This window comes from Mus caroli, unplaced genomic scaffold, assembly GCF_978045245.1.
Source record: "Mus caroli unplaced genomic scaffold, Mus_caroli_1 scaffold_2, whole genome shotgun sequence".
NCBI classification, from domain to species: domain Eukaryota; kingdom Metazoa; phylum Chordata; class Mammalia; order Rodentia; family Muridae; genus Mus; species Mus caroli.
Window position 1 is genome coordinate 124,947,075 of NW_028227257.1, and position 20,479 is coordinate 124,967,553.

At 36.4% G+C, this 20,479-nt stretch overlaps 1 pseudogene; it reads right to left on the minus strand.

Moving 5' to 3' along the window:
• Positions 1-11,623: 11,623 nt before the first annotated feature.
• LOC110305976 (eukaryotic translation initiation factor 4 gamma 1 pseudogene) lies at positions 11,624-16,593 on the minus strand (annotated as a pseudogene).
• Positions 16,594-20,479: the final 3,886 nt, after the last annotated feature.

Genomic DNA, 20,479 nt, shown 5'->3' on the forward strand with positions numbered 1-20,479 from the left:
TAAATCATATCAAATTCCAACATGAAGAGAAAAAATGTTAGATTTGAAGTTCCACTCCTAACTACAGGCCTACTAGCAACTGTTAGCTGCTCAATAAAAATGGTAACTTTTTCTAAGAGTATACTTCTTGATAAGTCAACTACATTCAAATGGAAGCCACACATCTAAAGTCGATATAACAAATGATCTTCATGGGGAAAATATGAAGTACACTAATTTGGGTGGGAAGGAAAGGTAAATATCAGAAGAGTTTGGGACAGTAGTGTAAAGATGATCAGAAAAAGAGGGTGGAAGGAGGTTCAGACAACACTAAGGGTATTTGATAATGTTGTTCTCTGAAATAACAAGAAATGGTCTTCATATATGAGCCATTTCTCCAGCCTCAATTAATTTCTCTCTGTCCCTGATTCCAATCTAATCACTTGTAGCAATTCCTACCACCCTGACATCACCACAGTGATGGACTGTAACATAATTGTAAGACGAATAAACCTTTACCCCACTTAGTTGGTTTTGTCAGGCAGTATTTGTTTTCAAGAATCTCAAAAAGTTCTTTTTATTTTTAATATTTGACCTTTTTCTACGAAGAGTTTCTAGTTCTTCCTAGTAGCTTTGGAACAAAAAGATCTGTATCTTATTTCCCAAAATTACACACAGATTTAACATCATATTTTGTGAGCTTGAATAATATTCCTGCTTTCTGAATCTTAATTTTCCTTTCATTATGGCAATAATAAACCATAGAAATTTCATGAAAAATGAATAAAATAAATATGCAAGCTATGTGGAAGCATTTTGTAAAGTGTAAAAATGATTGGGTCTCCTATATTTAAGAAGTCTAAAACCTTCAATCATAAGAAATTTCAAATTACACTCACAAAGTTTCCATTCTACATTTAACAGTCTGAATCCTGGCAATTAGTTAATAAGGATGGTATTCTATTCCATATGAATTTGTAATAGACTTTGTACCTTAAAGAAGAAAAATAACATACTTCAATACCCTGAAATCTAATGAAATTTTCAACAGTATGATCAGATGACAAAATTTAAAGTTTCGTTATCCAAGTTATTTAGAAATATTGACTTAGATTTCTTCAGTTCTCTTTGTTCAAATCACTTGGAAAATGAATGGACTCCTCTTTGGAGCAGCATCTGGCTTTGTCTGTGGCTGGGGGATGGTTCAGAGAGCCAGGGGGATTGAGCCAAGGGTAGAGCAGGCATCAGGTGCTGTTTACTTTGTTAACAGTTAGTAATTACAGTGAGGACTTTTGCTCACACTTCTGTAGTATTCTAATTATTTATAGGTCAGGGACCCAGTTTTGACATACCACTTTCTGCCTCCAGGTCTCTAGAGGATTCAGTAAACAGCTGCCGGAGGACAGTGACTTCAGGTCACTGACTGAGTTAAAGTTTGTATGCTTTAGAACATGTTATGTTGTTTTCTCTGTAAAGAATCTATAAAAGTCCCATGTTGTCCCATCCCCCAAATGATTCTTCATAATAATAATAATTAGTAATTAGAACACTAAAAATAATAACAAAGAAAGGAATTCTCTCTGCATGGAATGAGTGCACTTATGTTGCTAATGAAAAAAAAATATTCTAGAAAAGCTAAGAAATTTTGAAATACAGGAATTTAATTAAAAAAACAGGCTTTGGGGCTATAGATGTGACTCTACGATTAGAAGAACTTGCTGTGAATTTTCAGCACACACAGGAGATGGCTCACAATAACCAGTATTTCAGTTCCTGGGTATGTAACATTTTTTTTTCTTGACTCTGATATTACCAATACATATGTAATATAGAAACCATATAAATACATGAATAAACAACTAAAATACAATTAAGTAAAATATTTAAAATGTTGTCATACTCAAATGTATACCAGCATCCTAGATAGAAATAAAACGAATAAATTATGTTGTTTACTCTTTGCACTGTTCTGCTTTTTGTTGCACAAAGTAACATGCTCATAGGATTTTGCTAGCTGATATCCCATCAAAATGGATGCCACAGTTTCAGTCTGGATTTAACTACCTAAGAACAGTAATTCCAAGTCTCATTATAGGAGGCAGAGAAGACAAAGTTCTCAGCTCAGTCACTTAGACACAGTGAATTCCTCTTTAATTTATCTCTCTCTATTCATGTCCTCAAGAAATCAGATGGTGTCTTTCTATATTAGATAGAGTAATTTGCTTTTATGAGCCCAGGAATTACAATATTAATCTAGTGCTGAACAAACTGTTCTCATAGATACACTTATGAATAATACTTAACCAAATAACTAGACCTTCTGTAGCTCAGCATGCTGACCAATAGCCATCAGAAAGAACATACTTTCTTTTGCTGTGGGGTGCTCAGCTCTATATAGGAAATCTGCATTATAATCCTCACCCAAATGTTCTGGAATCATTTAAGAAGAGAAAGCAGGAAGATTGTAAGAAACCTAGGTAGTAGATGTCTGTAGGGAAGGAGTATTTGCCAGACACAATGCTGTTCCACAACACATAATCTCATAGGATTAAGTGCTTGCAGAAGACCTGAACAAGATCAAGCCAGGGAAAATCCCAACACAGGTGGGAGAGAGGTTACTAGTAATTGAAGAGCTACTAACAATTGATGGCTGTAGGTGTGTGTTTGTGTGTGTGTGTGTGTGTGTGTGTGTGTGTGTGTGTGTGTGTGTGTATGTGAAAGAGTAATTATTCTTCAGAAATGTAGTTCATGAGAGATTTGGTGCTGCTCATAGGTAGCACTAAAAATCTTAATGCCTATTTTTAAAAAGTACACAAAATTATGAGGGGAAAGTGGTGGAAGGCATAGGATAGAAATCCCTAACCCTGATCATATGCCCCAGTACAGAAGAATGCCAGAGCCAGGGAGTGGGAGTCAGAGTGGGTGGATTGGGGAGCAGAGCAAAGTGGTTATAGGAGGCTTTGGGGTTAGCATTTGAAATGTAAATGAAGAAAATATCTAATAAAAAAAGAAATTTGAAGAGTAGAATGGAGTATATGTTTTATCTAAACCCATTATATACATGTCTGAAATTCTCAAACAATAACTTTTAAAATTACCTTGTCCTACATTTTCATGAAGATTAGCACTATAGATAAGTAAATAGTACAGAAATTATAACAAAAAATCAAAATCCAGCAGGAAGAGTCCAAGAAGGTAATAATCTGCATTTTCTTTCCTTTCTTTCTTTTTTTCTATATTTCCTACTTGTTAGAATATGGAGTTTACTCAAATTTTTAGAATAAATTTGGAATTTTTTCCTTTATATGTCTATTTTCTATTAATAATTTAAGCCATAACTATTAGATATTCTTTGAAAGAATGGAATACTAAGCTACTACAAAGTAGAACATCCTGAGTTTTGCAGGAAAATGGGTAGAACTAGAAAGTATCATCCTGAGTGAGGTAACTCAAACTCAAAAGGAAATGCAAATATTAGCCAAAAAATATAGAATACCCAGAATACAATCCATAGAACTCAAGAAAGATTACAAGGAGAAGGATCCAAGTAAGTCTCAATCTCACTTGGGAGAGTAAAGAAAGCAATCACTTGGGGCAGAGGGAGGGAGGGATATGAGTGGGAGAAGGGTTATGGATGAGAAACAGGGAACATGATTAGGTATTGGGGAAAACAGGAGTAAAGCCCTTAAGGGCAGCAGAAAGAATGAAAACAGGCTACCTTGGGAGGTAGGAGGGGGGAGCTCTAGAATCTACCAGAGACCTGGGATTTGAGAGAGGCTCGGGACTCAAAGAGAGGGACCTTAGAAAAAATACTCTACGGTGGGGAGAGGGAATTTGTAGAGTTCATCTCCAGTAGAAAGACAGGTAATTAAGTGGAGGGATGGGGTTGCCATCCCACAGTCAAAAATTCTGACCCAGGATTGTTCTTGTCTAAGAGAACTGTAGGGATAAAAATGGAGAAAAGACTGAGGAAAAAGAGGTCTAGTGGCAGGCTTAAATTGAGATCCAGCTCAAGGGGAAGCTCCAAGGCCTCACACTATTACTGATGCTATCATGTGCATTCATACAGGAGCCTAGCATGGCTCCCTCTGAGAGGTCCAACAAGCAGTTGAAAGAGTCATATGCAGATATTTACACCCAACCTATGGAACGAAGCTGGGAACCCTTGTGGTTGAATTGTAGAAAAGCTGGAAGAAGCTGAGGAGGAGGACAACCTCATAGGAAGACCAGCAGTCTCAACAGACCTGGATTCCTGAGATCTTTCAGACCCTGATACACCAAACAGGCACCATACTCTAGCTGATATGAGGCCCCAGAAACATATAGAGCAGAGGACTGGTGGTTTGACCTCAGTGAGAAAAGAGGCACTTGAAAGGCTTGAAGACCTGGGGAATGGGGATTTCTAGTGGAGTGGGGTGGGAGGGAGGTGGAGACTTCCTCTTGGAGAAGTCTGAAGAGGAAAGGTATGAGGAACAGTTGGCAGGCAGAACAAGAGGGGGAAAATGACTGGACTGTTAAAAAAAGATATAATAATAATAATAATAATAATAGAAACATTAACAACAATCTACATGAAATCATAATGTTTTGTACTTTAAATTATAAAACAATGATAAATTAAAATATTTTCAACTGTATGGACTCTTCTTATCGCATTATAATCATTTATCATCAAGAATTCTAATTAAGCGTAAGTATTACTGATAATAGAGATTTTCATATCCTTCCACTCAATACATTCTATGAAGACCAATTGCTTGTTGCCAATAAATGCAAATTATTTATTCATTAACTTATACCATTCATATCTAAGATGTGTTGCATTAGCTCTATGAACATGTTATATATAAATGTTTACATTAAATGTCTACCTCATAACCTTTTACATGCAGTGTGCTACATCAGTGGTTTTAATTTCAGAGGTTTTAATTTCACAGCTTTATACTAGTCAGAAGTCCAAATGCAGGTACTTTGTGGAAAGTCAAAAAAGAAAAGTAATTCTCACAAGGCATCATGAAAATAATGATTTCTAGTTTATATATCTGCTGTTGTTTCACTAGATAAATCTTTAGTATTCATTAACCTTTATGCTTGTTAGACAATTATTCAACTACTACAGTAGAAAATTTTAGAGAATTTCACAGATTGCTTAAACAGATGATTAAAATTTAGAAGAAGATAGGGGCATAAAATGGTAAAATTTTATATCATGTTCAATATTAATATACAATATATAATAATGACAAATTAATGATGAAGTCATTTGGGAAATTGATCAATTAGTGATAAAATATGTTTAATCTGATATCTGGTTCATCTATTTACTTTGTTGACCAACTCCAATAGAAAGTTTCATGTGTTCACTCCAGCCATTCTATTGTCCTAACAATCAAATTTATTAGACAAATTGATAAATATGCACAAACCATTAAATGTTAATTGACATATAAAATATAGTCTAAACTTAAATCAAAGATTAATGAACTACAAACAAGGCAACACTGTGTTGCTATTTGTAATCCTCTAGAATCATAAATGCCATGTTGATGTTGCTAATTTAGACTGAGAGCTTAGATGAAACCAGAACCTAAACATCTAACTGAACACTTTTATTAAAAGAAGTAGAGCTGCATAATCTCGAGATTAGGTAAGCAATTATTAAGAAATTGAAATAGAAAAACTTTAGGAATTATTATTTATTTATTTCCTTAGTTAGACATTAGATTTCATATTTTTCATCATCGATTCATTATCAGTCAATTTTCCAGATTGTAACCATAAGTGTTTGCTGGAGTGAAAATCCAGGGTAAAATTTGATATTCACTAAAGCTATTTGAAATTCAAGGAATCTCACATTATTTTTAAAGTCTGTGTTTCTTTTAATGTCACCTAGGCAGTATTCCCCTACGGAACTTTTCAGTATGTGTAGCTCTAGTTAATTTTGAGAATTTATAAGCAATTAAATTCACACATATCTTTTTTTGCTGAAAACACTATTCGATCATTGTTTCTTGTCAAAAATTATTCCAAGGCCATAATGAGGTGCCAAAGGTTATAATTAGATAGGTTAGCAAAGCCACCTGAAGCTCTAAACTGTAGGTGATTACACATTGCCCAAGTTACCTACTGTGAAGAGTTCACTCTTTCAAGAAATTATAATTAAAGGATGGGATCCTAAAAATAGTGTAATCTAAAATCTCTTAGAGTATTGGATTGCTGAACACTAAAATGTGTTGGCTTTCAATACCCTGAAATTTTCATGTATTAATAATATTAATAAAATTTAATAATATTAACATAATTTTTATAAATCATATTTAGTAATATTTAAAATGAGGAACTAAATAAATTGATTAATGCCAAAGGTCTAATGGATTGAAAATTTTTCCCATTTGCTTTATAAATTTGCAAGATACATTCAAGAATAGTATTTATTGTTAACAGAAAATGTTTTCTTGCTGGGCGCAGAGTCTGTGGACACCCCCAAGGTCCCCTAGAGGTCTATCCGATCTTAAGACCACCAGTGAGTGGAACACAACTTCTGTTACAATCCAATCACATGGGACCTAAGACAGCACTAGGGAAGCAGAAAACCCAGCCTGACCAGGGTCCAAATCTCTTCAGGTCGGCACCAACACTGGGACACCTTGGGCACTGAGTAGGCAGACACCCCCAAGGTCCCTAGAGGACTCTTGACATGTTCTTAGAATCTCTGGTGAGTGGAACACAACTTCTCTTCCAATCCAATCGCACGGGACCTGAGACAGCATTAAGGAAGCAGAAAATCTGACCCGACCAGGGTCACAAGCCCCTTCCAGTTAGCACCACCACCAGGTCACCTGGGCGCAGAGTTGACAGACACCCCCAAGGTCCCTAGAGGACAGCTTCTGAGGAAGACACTGTTTTGGGCTCCAGACATCTGGGCACCTTCCCTGCCAGAGGAGAGGTATCCACCCGGCCCAGGAGGGCTTTGCTGGAGCAAGTGGGGGAGCCATCTTGGTTCCTCTATCCCTCTGAGACTAGTCTGTGCAGTAGAGAGTGTGGACTACAGAAGCTAACAGCTTCTGCGACAGGTTGAAGCAACATAGCTTCTGGACAGGTCCTGTTTCTGGCCTTCATCATCTGACAGGAGGCAGTTCTGAATGCCAAATATCTGTGCACCTTCCCTGTAAGAGGAGAGCTTACCTGCAGAGAGTGCTCTGACCACTGAAACTCAGAGGAAAGGGATAGTCTCCCAGGTCTGCCTATAGAGGCTAACAGAATCACGAGAGGAACAATCTCTAACCAGAGACAACTATAACAACTAACTCCAGAGAGTACCAGATGACGAAAGGCAAACTTAAGAATCTTACTGACAGAAAACAAGACTACTCACCATCATCAGAACGCAGCACTCCCAACTTGCCTAGTCCTGGGCACCCCAACACACATGAAAAGCTAGACCCGGATTTAAAAGCATATCTCATGATGATGTTAGAGGACATCAAGAAGGACTTTAATAACTCACTTAAAAAAAATACCTGAGAACACTGCTAAAGAGTTATAAGTCCTTAAAGAAAAACAGGAAAACACATCCAAACAGGTGATAGAAATGAACAAAACAATACTAGACCTAAAAAGGGAAGTAGACACAATAAAGAAAACCCAAAGTGAGGCAACACTGGAGATAGAAACCCTAGGAAAGAAATCTGGAACCATAGTGCATCAGCAACAGAATACAAGAGATGAAAGAGAGAATGTCAGGTGTAGAAGATTCCATAGAGAACATCAGCACAACAATCAAAAAAATGCAAAATGCAAAAAGATCCTAAATCAAAACATCCAGGAAATCCAGGACACAATGAGAAGATCAAACCTAGGGATAAATGGAATAGTTGAGAATAAAGATTTTCAAATGAAAGGGTCAGCAAATATCTTCAACAAAATTATAGAAGAAAACTTCCCACACCTAAAAAGGAGATGCCCATGAACATACAAGAAGCCTACAGAACTCCAAATAGATTGGACCAGAAAAGAAATTCCTCCCAACACATAATAATCAGAAAAAAATGCACTAAATAAAGATAGAATATTAAAAGCAGTATGGGAAAGGGGTCAAGTAACATATAAAGGCAGACCTATCAGAATTACATCAGACTTTTCACCTGAGACTATGAAAGTCAGAAGATCCTGGACAGATGTTATACAGACACTAAGAGAACACAAATGCCAGCCCAGTCTACTATCCCAGCCAAACTTTCAATTACTATAGATTGAGAAACAAAAGTATTCCATGACAAAACCAAATTCACACATTATCTTTCCATGAATCCAGCCCTTCTAAGGATAATAACAGAAAAAAAAAAAACAAAAAAAAAAAACAATACAAGGACAGAAACCATGACCTAGAAAAAGCAAGAAAGTAATTCTTCAACACACCTAAAAGAAGACAGTCACAAGAAAAGAATGCAAACTCAAACAACAAACATAATAGGAAGCAACAATTACTTTTCCTTAATATTTATAAATGTCAATGGACTGAATTCCCCAGTAAAAAGACATAGACTAACAGACTGGCTACACAAACAGGATACAACATTTTGCTGCTTTCAGGAAACCCATCTCAGGGAAAAAGACAGACACTATCTCAGAATGAAAGGCTGGAAAACAATTTTCCAAGCAAATGGTCAGAAGAAACAAGCTGGAATAGCCATTCTAATATATAATAAAATCGACTTCCAACCCAAAGTTATCAAAGAGGACAAGGAGGGAAAATTCATTCTCATCAAAGGTAAAATCTTACAAGAGGAATTCTCAATTCTGAATATATATGCTCCAAATGCAAGGGCAGCTAAGCAAGAGAAGCTTGAAGCAATCCCACTAAAATCAGGGACTAGACAAGGCTGCCTACTTTCTCCCTACCTATTCAACATAGTACTTGAAGTCCTAGCCAGAGAAATTCGACAACAAAAGGAGATCAAGGGGATACAAATGGGAAGAGATGAAGTCAAAATATCACTTTTTGCATATGATATGATAGTATATATAAGTGACCCTAAAAATTCCACCAGAGAACTCCTAAACCTGATAAACAGCTTCAATGAAGTAGTTGGATATAAAATTAACTCAAACAAGTCAATGGCCTTTCTCTACACAAAGAATAAACAGGTTGAGAAAGAATTTAGGGAAACAACACCCTTCTCAATAGTCACAAATAATATAAAATATCTTGGCTTGTGCTGTAAGATTGAGAATCGACAAATGGGACCTCAAAAATTGCAAAGCTTCTGAAAGGCAAAACACATTGTCAATAAGACAAAAAGGCCACCAACAGATTGGGAAAGGATCTTTCCCTATCCTAAATCAGATAGGGGACTATTATCCAATATATATATATATATATATATATATATATATATATATATATATATATATAAAACTGAAGAAGGTGGACTCCAGAAATTCAAATAACCCTATTAAAAAAATGGGTCTCAAAGCTAAACAAAGAATTCTCACCTGAGGAGTACCGAATGGGTGAGAAGCACCTGAAAATTTGTTCAGCATCCTTAATCATCAGGGAAATGCAAATCAAAGCAACCCTGAGATTCCACCTCACACCAGTCAGAATGGCTAAGATCAAAAACTCAGGTAACAGCAGATGCTGGCGAGGATGTGGAGAAAGGGGAACACTCCTCCATGGTTGGTGGGATTGCAAGCTTGTACAACCACTCTGGAAATCAGTCTGGAGGTTCCTCAGAAGATTGGAAATAGTACTTCCGGAGGATCCAGCAATACCACTCCTGAGCATATATCCAGAAGATGTTCCAAGTGGTAAGAAGGACACATGCTCCACTATGTTCAAGCAGCCTTATTTATAATATCCAGAAGCTGGAAAGAACCCAGATGTCCCTCAACAGAGGAATGGATACAAAAAATGTGGTACATTTACACAATGGAGTACTACTCAGCTATTAAAAAGAATGAATTTATGAAATTCCTAGGCAAATGGATGGACCTGGAGAGCATCATCCTGAGTGAGGTAACCCAATCACAAAAGAACTCACATGATTGTACTCACTGATAAGTGGATATTAGCCCAGAAACTTAGAATACCCACTATACAATATACAATATACAATTTGCAAAACACATGAAACTCAAGAAGAACAAAGACCAAAGTGTGGACACTGTGCCCCTTCTTAGTTTTGGGAACAATACACCATGGAAGGAGTTACAGAGACAAAGTTTGGAGCTGAGATGAAAGGATGGACCATCTAGAGGCTGCCATACCCGGGGATCTATCCCATAATCTGCCTCCAAATGCTGACACCATTGCATACACTAGCAAGATTTTGCTGAAAGGACTCAGATATAGCTGTCTCTTGTGAGGCTATGCCTGGGCTCATCAAACACAGAAGTGGATGCTCACAGTCAGCTATTGGATGGAACACAGAGCCCCCAATAGAGGAGCTAGAGAAAGTACCCAAGAAGCTAAATGTGTCTGCAACCTATAGGTGGAGCAACAATATGAACTAACCAGCAACTCGCCCCCCATCATTGGAAAGAGAGGCCCATTGGTCTTGCAAACTTTATATGCCTCAGTACAGGGAAAGTCCATGGGCCAAGTGGGAGTGGGTGGGTAGGGGAGTGGGTGGGTAGGGGAGTGGGGGGGGAGGGTATGGGGACTTTTGGGATAGCATTGGACATTTAAATGAAAAAAATACCTAATAAAAATTTCAAAAAAAAAAAAAAAAAAAGAAAATGTTTTCTGTCTGGATGATGTCTGTGAATCATATCAGATGATCATAAATGTTTACCAGTCTATGATAAATTGACAAACTAATGATGAAATTTGTCTTTGCTCCTATTTATAGTTTTGAAAATTAAAATATTTTTGTATATTGTATTTATATGTTTTCAATACATTAGATTTTGTTAAACATATCTAATTATATAAACACAAGTCAAGCATTTCCTTTACTATACTCTATAAAAACCATATTATTAAATGACAAATATCTTCAAAAAGGCATTTTTTAAATTGATTTCATGTTTAATAATTATAGGCACTATTCCCCTACCTTTCCCCTGCCCAGGTAGCAACAGGGGTTGGACAAGGGCTGGGGCATATTCCCCCAGTAGTGAGGACAGCAGTCCCAAGAGTGATTTCAGAAAATAAAATAGGACCCTGGAGGAAGGCAGTAGTGCCCCTCCCCCCACAAAGACACACCAAATTTCAAGAATGTATATCTATATCTATATCTATATCTATATCTATATCTATATCTATATCTATATCTATATCTATATCTATATCTATATCTATATCTATATCTATATCTATATCTATATCTATATCTATATCTATATCTATATCTATATCTATATCTATATCTATCTATATATATATATATATAGAGAGAGAGAGAGGCATGTCCTGCGGGGCGGAGAGAGAGACACTTGGCAGCATACTGGAGAGAATAGAAGTCAACCCAAGCCATCCTGCCTCCTCAGCCACTCAGTCATGACACAGTGCACTACAAGCACCCACTGCCACTGCCCCCTATAGTCCAGGCGGCTGGCTGGCGAAGCTATCCAAATATCCAAGTCCCCTGCCCCACTCGCCGTCAGTTGTGACCAGACTAGTCGTCTGCAGCCCCAGAATCTAATTGAAGAATGCTGTGACAGATTTAAGGGCCACACCCCTGCCCTGCTGTTCAGCAGGGTCCTTGCTGCTCTTCCAGCTGTAGAAGGCATCTTCCTTCACCAAGTCCTCATCGTATAGAGCATCAAAGAACATTCGAAGCAGGTTGGCAGGCTGTTCTAAGGTCAATATAAGGGCCTGGAGAACATGGTGTGCTGGTAGCTCCTTCTGCTCACCACCTAGGTATTTGTGCAGCAGTCTTGCTGTCACTTTCAACACTTGAATATCTATTCGGAGAGGAGTCTCAAAGGTAATTGCAGAATAACAGACAGTTGTCATGAGGGCTCGAACTAATGTATTCAATGCTATCTGCTGCTCATTCAGGTTGGCCTCTATCCAGTCAAACCCACGCTGATTACTGCCGCCATCCTTTAGCAGCTTCTCTAACTACCTAAGAAGCTCCTCGAAGGCAAGTGTCCTCTGGCCAGGAGCTTCATTCTTCTCCCAAGGTATATTCCACTTTCTTTTCAGCCACAAATGAGACAATGTCTTGGCCCTCTGCTAGAAATTCCCTCCAGTTCAGCCCAGCCTCTTGCCACAGCATCCCCACCTTTTTGGCATCCATGCTCTGGCATAAGAGATCCAGGATCTCCTGCAACAAAGAAGTAGTTTTGCCCACGGGTCTCAGAGGCTTTGTAATTTCCCTGACGAGCTCTCCCGTGGGCACCCCATCTTCCTGGATAATAGGTGTTATCAGTTTTGTCAGGTAAAGGATATCAATCAAAAAATTGATATCCATACATGAGGGATATCAATTTCCAGGTCTTCAGCCTATTCTAGTGTTTCATACAGCCTTTGATAGTACTGAGCAGTAGAGAGCCGTTAGTGCTGCAGTTGTCCCTTATGCTCATAAGCAGTGGTACTACGCTCCAGCGTGGACTTGATGCTGAGCCATATAAAGATGAAGAGCAAGGAGGGTGAAGCTAGTTCCTGGATACACTGTACTGCCTCCTTCATGTCATTGATATGGGGAAATTCCTCAGTGATGGCCTTAGATTTCTTCTCCACCTCATCCACAGAAAGCACAGCCTTCTGCAAAGCCCTGCAGGCTCACTGGAGGTAGAGTGCTTCTGCATTACACGATGCTGGCCATAATCCTCTGTGAAGCTAGCTGCCTTCAAGAAGGCAGTTTTTGTTGTTGTTGTTAATCTCCTCATAACTGAGACTTAATGCAAACAAGTAGTTGTTTACAAAATTGCTTTGTCTTCCCAATGCTTTGTGCACTGCTATACTGTTCTTGCTGACATCATACATAAAATAGCATGTTATTTTTGTTGGTGGAATCTCTCTAATATTTTAGATTATATGTAATATTAAAGGTTATTTTCCTTTTAATTCAATGATTTATCATTTTCATTTCTTTCAACCAAAAAAACATAACCATATCTAAATATTACTAAATTTAGAAACTCATCTATTGTCTATCACTGGAGAGAATTTGTTACCATGGTGATATGGACATGAAAATCTTCCCTTATTGCTTTAACTACTAAATGTCTTTGTGTATAAAAGTTCACCTTTGTTCACTAGATTTGATTTAAAATTCGTGATTCTCTAGAATATTCAGAAATTTAATTTAGAGTCTCATAAATCTAAATGACTTGTGTATTTTATCTGTTAGGGTGTACACTCCAATACAGACTAAAAATGATTTGCTCTCAGAAGTTTTATGTTAATAGCGTTGTGCTATGTCTTCAAGTTATATTTGATTCAAAATTCAAAACTTAATAATATCCTGGCTTCAAGACAAGAAAATGATGATCATCTATATCACTAATGGTCATTGTGAAAAAAATTATTTGTCAAGACTTTTAGAAACTAATCTGTAATGTCTGAGCATTCATGTGCTGAGCTTATGCCAATTATAGCATAAAAATCAAGAACATAATAAACTCACAGAGTCCATTATTGTTTGTGTGTAAAAGGTTTTCATGGCTCATCACTTTGAACTGGACAAATAAGAACATGAATTGATTAGAGTTTCTTGAATTTTGTGGATTTGTCTTTTTCAGGTTCTGTAATGAATGTTAAGAATGGAGTAAGTTAAGATTATTCAAATTGTCCCAAAACAGGGTGAACTTTATGTCAGCCTTTGATCTTTGGCTAATCTAGAGGACCCATCTGTCCTATTGCTCCATAGAGCAAAAATTGAGTAGTTCTCTATTTGCCTTTTTATATGGATTAGAAACTGTTTTTGGTTGCTCTCTTGGACCTACCAGTTCCTCTTATTTGCTTACTTTGTGATGATTTCTTACCACTAAAATCTTTATTGCTTTTGGATTTAACTTTATATTAGAAATTCCCCACACTGTGGTTCAAATAAATAAAGTTCACAAAAAGCTGTCCCCCCTTTGTCTTTGCATATCTCTTATTTTGCTATAAATTTATACCCTATGTTTACCCATGTAAAAGAGAGCCATCACTTGTTTCTTTGGAGTGGTGCATTTCCCTGATGAAGAGTCTGTAAGTGTGGCTGATGCAAAAACTTCTAGTCTTTCCTGATGTCAGCATAGATGTAAAAGATAATGTGATAACATACACTCCATGCTTTGGAGGCATTTGAATCCTCAAATATTATACCAAAAGAGATAAATCCTATCTCTACCTCCCATGAAAATGAAGCTTCTCTCATGCTGAGGTTGGGTTTGAGGGGAAAGTAAGTCGAGGTATTTGGACTCTTGTTTTGCTGAAACTTGGTAGAGTTCCTTACATAACTATATCTTCATTGCCATATATCCTTTGGGCAATGTTCACATACTTTATATGAGTATTTCTTTCCTAAAAATAATTGCACCACCTGTGATATTTCACTCCAGAATGGGTCTGAGAAGTTTCTTATAATACTCACTACAGAGGGGGAAAGTTTTCCTTTTGTCTTTGAGGCAAAATCTCTGGAAGTTTAATGGGATCCAAATAAATTCTTTAGGATGTGTAAAAATTCTGGCTCTGTGTTCAAAATTAGTATGCTGATGATGAAATTAGAAAGTTATAGATAAAACCGAATGCATCATGACATAATTTTTATTTAGATTGTGTTTGAAATAGTCCTAAATATGTATGTTTTTAAAATTATCAGAATATTTAGAAATTACTCTCTATGAGTAATTTCTAGCTCTGAAAACCAATGGAAAAGTCATTTTTATGTGGGATTATATCACACAAAACATGCTAGCAGTGTTATAAAGATAAGAATTAAATATTCCATAAGATAAGGATCATCTTTTAAACTTCAATGACTAAATTTCAACAAAAAAACTTAACATAGACAACTGATTAAAAATAAAGCAAATTGTATAATCCAAAAGTTACTAATGGATAGAAGAGAAAATTTTACAATACATACACATAAGTAAAGAATATCCTCCAAAAATGGATATTTAATGTCACTTTAAGCAATCACTTATCTTGAGACAAAAAAAGAGAATTATTGGAAAAGGGTCTTGGTGTTACAATATAATTAATATGTCCCTTTTCTCCTATAAAGCAGTCTCAGTTAATACAAAAAGTAAAACAGAAAAATATGACACATCAAAAACAACTCTTTTCCTCTCAGGTACTTTGCCTTCATTTTACTTCAATGTATCATTTCATACTTTTAAACTTTATTGGTATATGTAAGGTAAACAAAGAGGATTCAAAATGATACTTTTCTGCATGGATATGAAACCAACTGTACTTTCTCTTATTGACTTTTTCACTTCCTTATTCTAAAAGTATATTTTTACACTAGAGTGCACAAATACCCCGATTCTAGACCTAAGAATAACAACAAGTTATTTGATTTGATTTTTCATTGGAATTTTATATAGATATTGGGCTTTATATATCACTAGGTTTTTCAGTGCTTAAAGTACTCATTATATACCAGCAAAGAAAAATTATGATTTTTAAATGAGTAGTTACAATGTGTAACATTTTCAAAAATTCATGACTAAATAATTCTGTGGAGTGTGGAAATCCATGCTGAGATGACAGCTGCTATGTGGGGATGAAATTTAAAGATTAAGTGTGTGTGTGTTTAGTATTTATGTTCTTGTCTGTGTCTGTATGTGTACATGTGTGTGTAAGAGAGACAGAGACAGACAGACAGACTGATAGATATATATTGGGAGAAAATGCTTATCCCATGATAAAACATTAAAAGTAATTTACTTTCTTAATTTAAAAATATGATTTTGTATAAATGCCATTTATATTTTATTCATGCTAGAAAAAAACAAATAGTATATTTTTAAGAACTGGAAATAAATTCAATAACTTCACTTAATTCATTTCTGGATCATATCTATTTAAGGTACAATAAAAATTTTCTAAATTGAATTAAAAGATTCACATGAAGTAAAAATAAATCATTTTCTGCTAATTTGCAAGTGTTTATCTAGTATGTAATGGGTGAACATTAAAAACTTGACACTACTAAATGTTAATGATTTATAGAATCCCTGCCAAGACTTTCAAATTTATTATCTAATGAAATTACATTTTACTAGAATTTAGGGTTTTACTTAAAACATAATATTAAAACACACTTGTCAGAAACTTGTTTTTACTTACTGGCATTACAACGTTTTTTCACCTTTTTTCTATTGAATATTTTCTTTATTTACATTTCAAATGCTATCCCCTTTCTAGGTCTCCCCACATCATCTGTAGTGATACAATTTTAGGTAAATATATGTTGATCCCCAAAAGATTGAACTTTGGACAGTTTCCAAGGCAAAAACTAATAACATACCTTGAGATCAGCTAAGCTGGTGTAATTACCTGGCTTTTACCTGGTGTATTCATTTTTCTTTATTCTAAACTGCCTTTCAAGGAACAGTTTCATGAACCATGTTATGCCTGGAACTTCCTATCTAATCAACCTTTACAATCTAAACTACTGCATAGATTAAATCTTCAATTACCAGCTCTTTGAATTACCTGACCATTTAGATTTGACCTTAGTACAAGGAGATAGGAATGGATCTATTCGCATTCTTCTACATGATAACAACCAGTTGTGCCAGCACCATTTGTTGAAAATGCTGTCTTTCTTCCACTGGATGGTTTTAGCTCCCTTGTCGAAGATCAAGTGACCATAGGTGTGTGGCTTCATTTCTGGGTCTTCAATTCTATTCCATTGGTCTACTTGTCTGTCACTATACCAGTACCATGCAGTTTTTATCACAATTGCTCTGTAGTAGAGCTTTAGGTCAGGCATGGTGATTCCACCAGAGGTACTTTTATCCTTGAGAAGAGTTTTTGCTATCCTAGGTTTTTTGTTATTCCAGATGAATTTGGAGATTGCTCTTTCTAATTCGTTGAAGAATTGAGTTGGAATTTTGATGGGGATTGCATTGAACCTGTAGATTGCTTTTGGCAAGATAGCCATTTTTACAATGTTGATCCTGCCAATCCATGAGCATGGGAGATCTTTCTATCTTCTGAGATATTCTTTAATTTCTTTCTTTAGAGAACTTGAAGTTTTTATCATACAGATCTTTCACTTCCTTAGTTAGAGTCACGCCAAGATAGTTTATATTATTTGTGACTATTGAGAAGGGTGTTGTTTCCCTAATTTCTTTCTCAGCCTGTTTATTCTTTGTGTAGAGAAAGGCCATTGACTTCTTTGAGTTAATTTTATACCCAACTACTTCATTGAAGCTGTTTATCAGGTTTAGGAGTTCTCTGGTGGAATTTTTAGGGTCACTTATATATACTATCATATCATATGCAAAAAGTGATATTTTGACTTCATCTCTTCCCATTTGTATCCCCTTGATCTCCTTTTGTTGTCAAATTGCTCTGGCTAGGACTTCAAGTACTATGTTGAATAGGTAGGGAGAAAGTAGGCAGCCTTGTCTAGTCCCTGATTTTAGTGGGATTGCTTCAAGCTTCTCTCCATTTACTTTGATGTTGGCTACTGGTTTGCTGTACATTGCTTTTATCATGTTTAGGTATGGGCCTTGAATTCCTGATTTTTCCAAGACTTTTATCATGAATGGGTGTTGGATCTTGTCAAATGCTTTTTCCGCATCTAAAGAGATGATCATGTGGTTTTGGTCTTTGAGTTTGTTTATATAATGGATTACTTTGATGGATTTCCATATATTAAACCATCCCTGCATCCCTGGAATAAAACCTACTTGGTCAGGATGGATGATTGCCTGACCATGACTATTGCATGTGTGTTGTAATCATTTGCTGAATACACCCTCAAGTTGGAGCCAACTATACAGCACATATCTATCATAAATGTTGAAAGAAATTTTGGATATTGATTGGTTACATATATTTGTAGTAAGATTGTATTTCTGTGTAAGTTAGGAGAAGTAATATGACTTCATGTAGAACTCTGTTAGAATTTTGTAAACAATCCTCGTTTCCTTTCCGATATCATGTATCTTTGCTGTTGACTATATAGAGAGCAAAGCCCTTTGTTAGGTAGTGACAGAGATAGGCCCAGAGTCAGACAGACAGACACACATAACAGACAGACAACAGATAGACTAGTAACCACAAACTACAGACAGATAGAAGATAAAGTACTCCAAGAGGAACTGCTTTGATTTCACCCCTTACTGTGATACCAGCAATGCTTGTATTCTCTGAGTTTTACCCCAATGCATTAGTCCATACAGGCATCCTAATATGTCTACTCAAATACAGGATTTTATTTATGAGAATTAACATGCCTTAAATATTTAGCAAAATTCCAATAGAATAAAATTCCCTTGTCTTTATAGGCAAGCTACACATTTTTATGGTCCAATAATTGCAAAACAATATTTGTTTCTCTAATATATAATATCATCTCAAATGTTGAAATAAAATTTAAACTGAATGAGACAGAGTGAGTAATTATATATTGAACAGTATGTGTTATTCAACATAAATAAAATAAAAATTTTAAGAAATTTTCCAATAAAAATGTTCAAATGTAACAGAGTCTGGCCTGGAACTCATGATGCTCATGCCTCTGCCTCATTAAACAAAACCTACCAGCATGTGGAGCAGAGACTGAAGTAAAGGCTACCCAGAGACTACCCCACCTGGGGAACCATCCCATATACAGACACCAAACCCAGATGCTATTGTGGATGCAGGAAATGCTTGCTGACAGGAGCCTGATATGGCTGTCTCCTGAGAGGCTGTGCCAGAAACTGACAAATACTGATGACAAACTAATGATCACAGCCAACCATTGGACTGAGCACATAGACCCCAGTGGAGGAGTTAGAGAATGGACTGAAGGAGCTGAAGGGGTTTGCAACCCTATAGGAAGAACAACAATATCAAACAACCAGAACCCTCTCCTACAACCCCGAGCTCCAAGGGACTAAACCATCAACCAAAGAGTACACATGGAGGGACTCATGGCTCCAGCTGAATATATAGCAGAGGATGGTCTTGTCTAGTATGAATGGGTGGAGAGGCTCTTTGTCCTGTGAAGGCTTGATGTCCCACTGTAGAGAAATGTCAGGACAGTGAGGTGAGAGTGGAAGGGAAGGGGAACATCCTCATAGAAACAGGGGGAGAGGTATGGGATAGAGGGTTTCAGGAGGGAAAACCAGGAAAGGGGATGACATTTGAGATATAAAGAAATTATCCAATGAAAAATAAATAATATATCTGAGTGTGGTGCTGGAGAGACGTCTTATCAGGTAAGCACATTAATAGCTTTTAGAAAAGACTAGAATCTAGTACCTAATGTTCAAACAGCTGCTACCAACTTCCTATGAACACTTTTTCTACATTTTCTATGCCTTCTTCTAGCATACTGGGGCTCTTGTAAGTATATGGTACGCCTAAACTCATTTAGACACAAATACATACACGTAAATGACAAAATGAAAAAACATCCATATGTTAATATTAACATTGATTTTTATATTTGGCTAATATCGCTTACCAATTGTTCAGTGTTATATTTACTTCATTAAGAAAAATAATTGTTTAGCTTGGAGCCCCATTTTTAATGGGGTTATTTGATTTTCTGGAGTCCAACTTCTTGTGTTCTTTATATATATATTGGATATTAGTCCCCTATCTGATTTAGGATAGGGAAAGAACCTTTCCCAATCTGTTGGTGGCCTTTTTGTCTTATTGACAGTGTCTTTTGCCTTACAGAAGCTTTGCAATTTTATGAGGTCCCATTTGTCAATTCTCAATCTTACAACATAAGCCATTGCTGATATATTCAGGAATTTTTCCCCTGTGCCCATATCTTTGAGGCTTTTCCCCACTTTCTCCTCTATAAATTTCAGTGTCTCTGGTTTTATGTGGAGTTCCTTAATCCACTTAGATTTGACATTAGTACAAGGAGATAGGAATGGATCAATTCACATTCTTCTACATGATAACCACCAGTTGTGTCAGCATCATTTGTTGAAAATGCTGTTTGTTTGTTTTTTTTTCCCACTGGATGGTTTTAGCTCCCTTGTCAAAGATCAAGTGACCAGAGGTGTGTGGGTTCATTTCTGGGACTTCAATTCTATTCCATTGGTCTACTTGTCTGTTGCTGTGCTAGTACCATGCTGTTTTTATCACAATTGCTCTGTAGTACAGCTTTAGGTCAGGCATGGTGATTCCACCAGAGGTTCTTTTTTCCTTGAGAAGAGTTTTTGCTATCCTAGGTTTTTTGTTATTCCAGATGAATTTGCAGATTGCCCTTTCTAATTCGTTGAAGAATTGAGTTGGAATTTTGATCATTTTGAGTTTTGTGGACTAGATCTTGGGTACCCTATACTTTTTTTTTCTAATATCCACTTATTAGTACATACCATGCATGTCTTTTTGGGTCTTAGTTACCTCACTCAGGATCATATTTTCTAG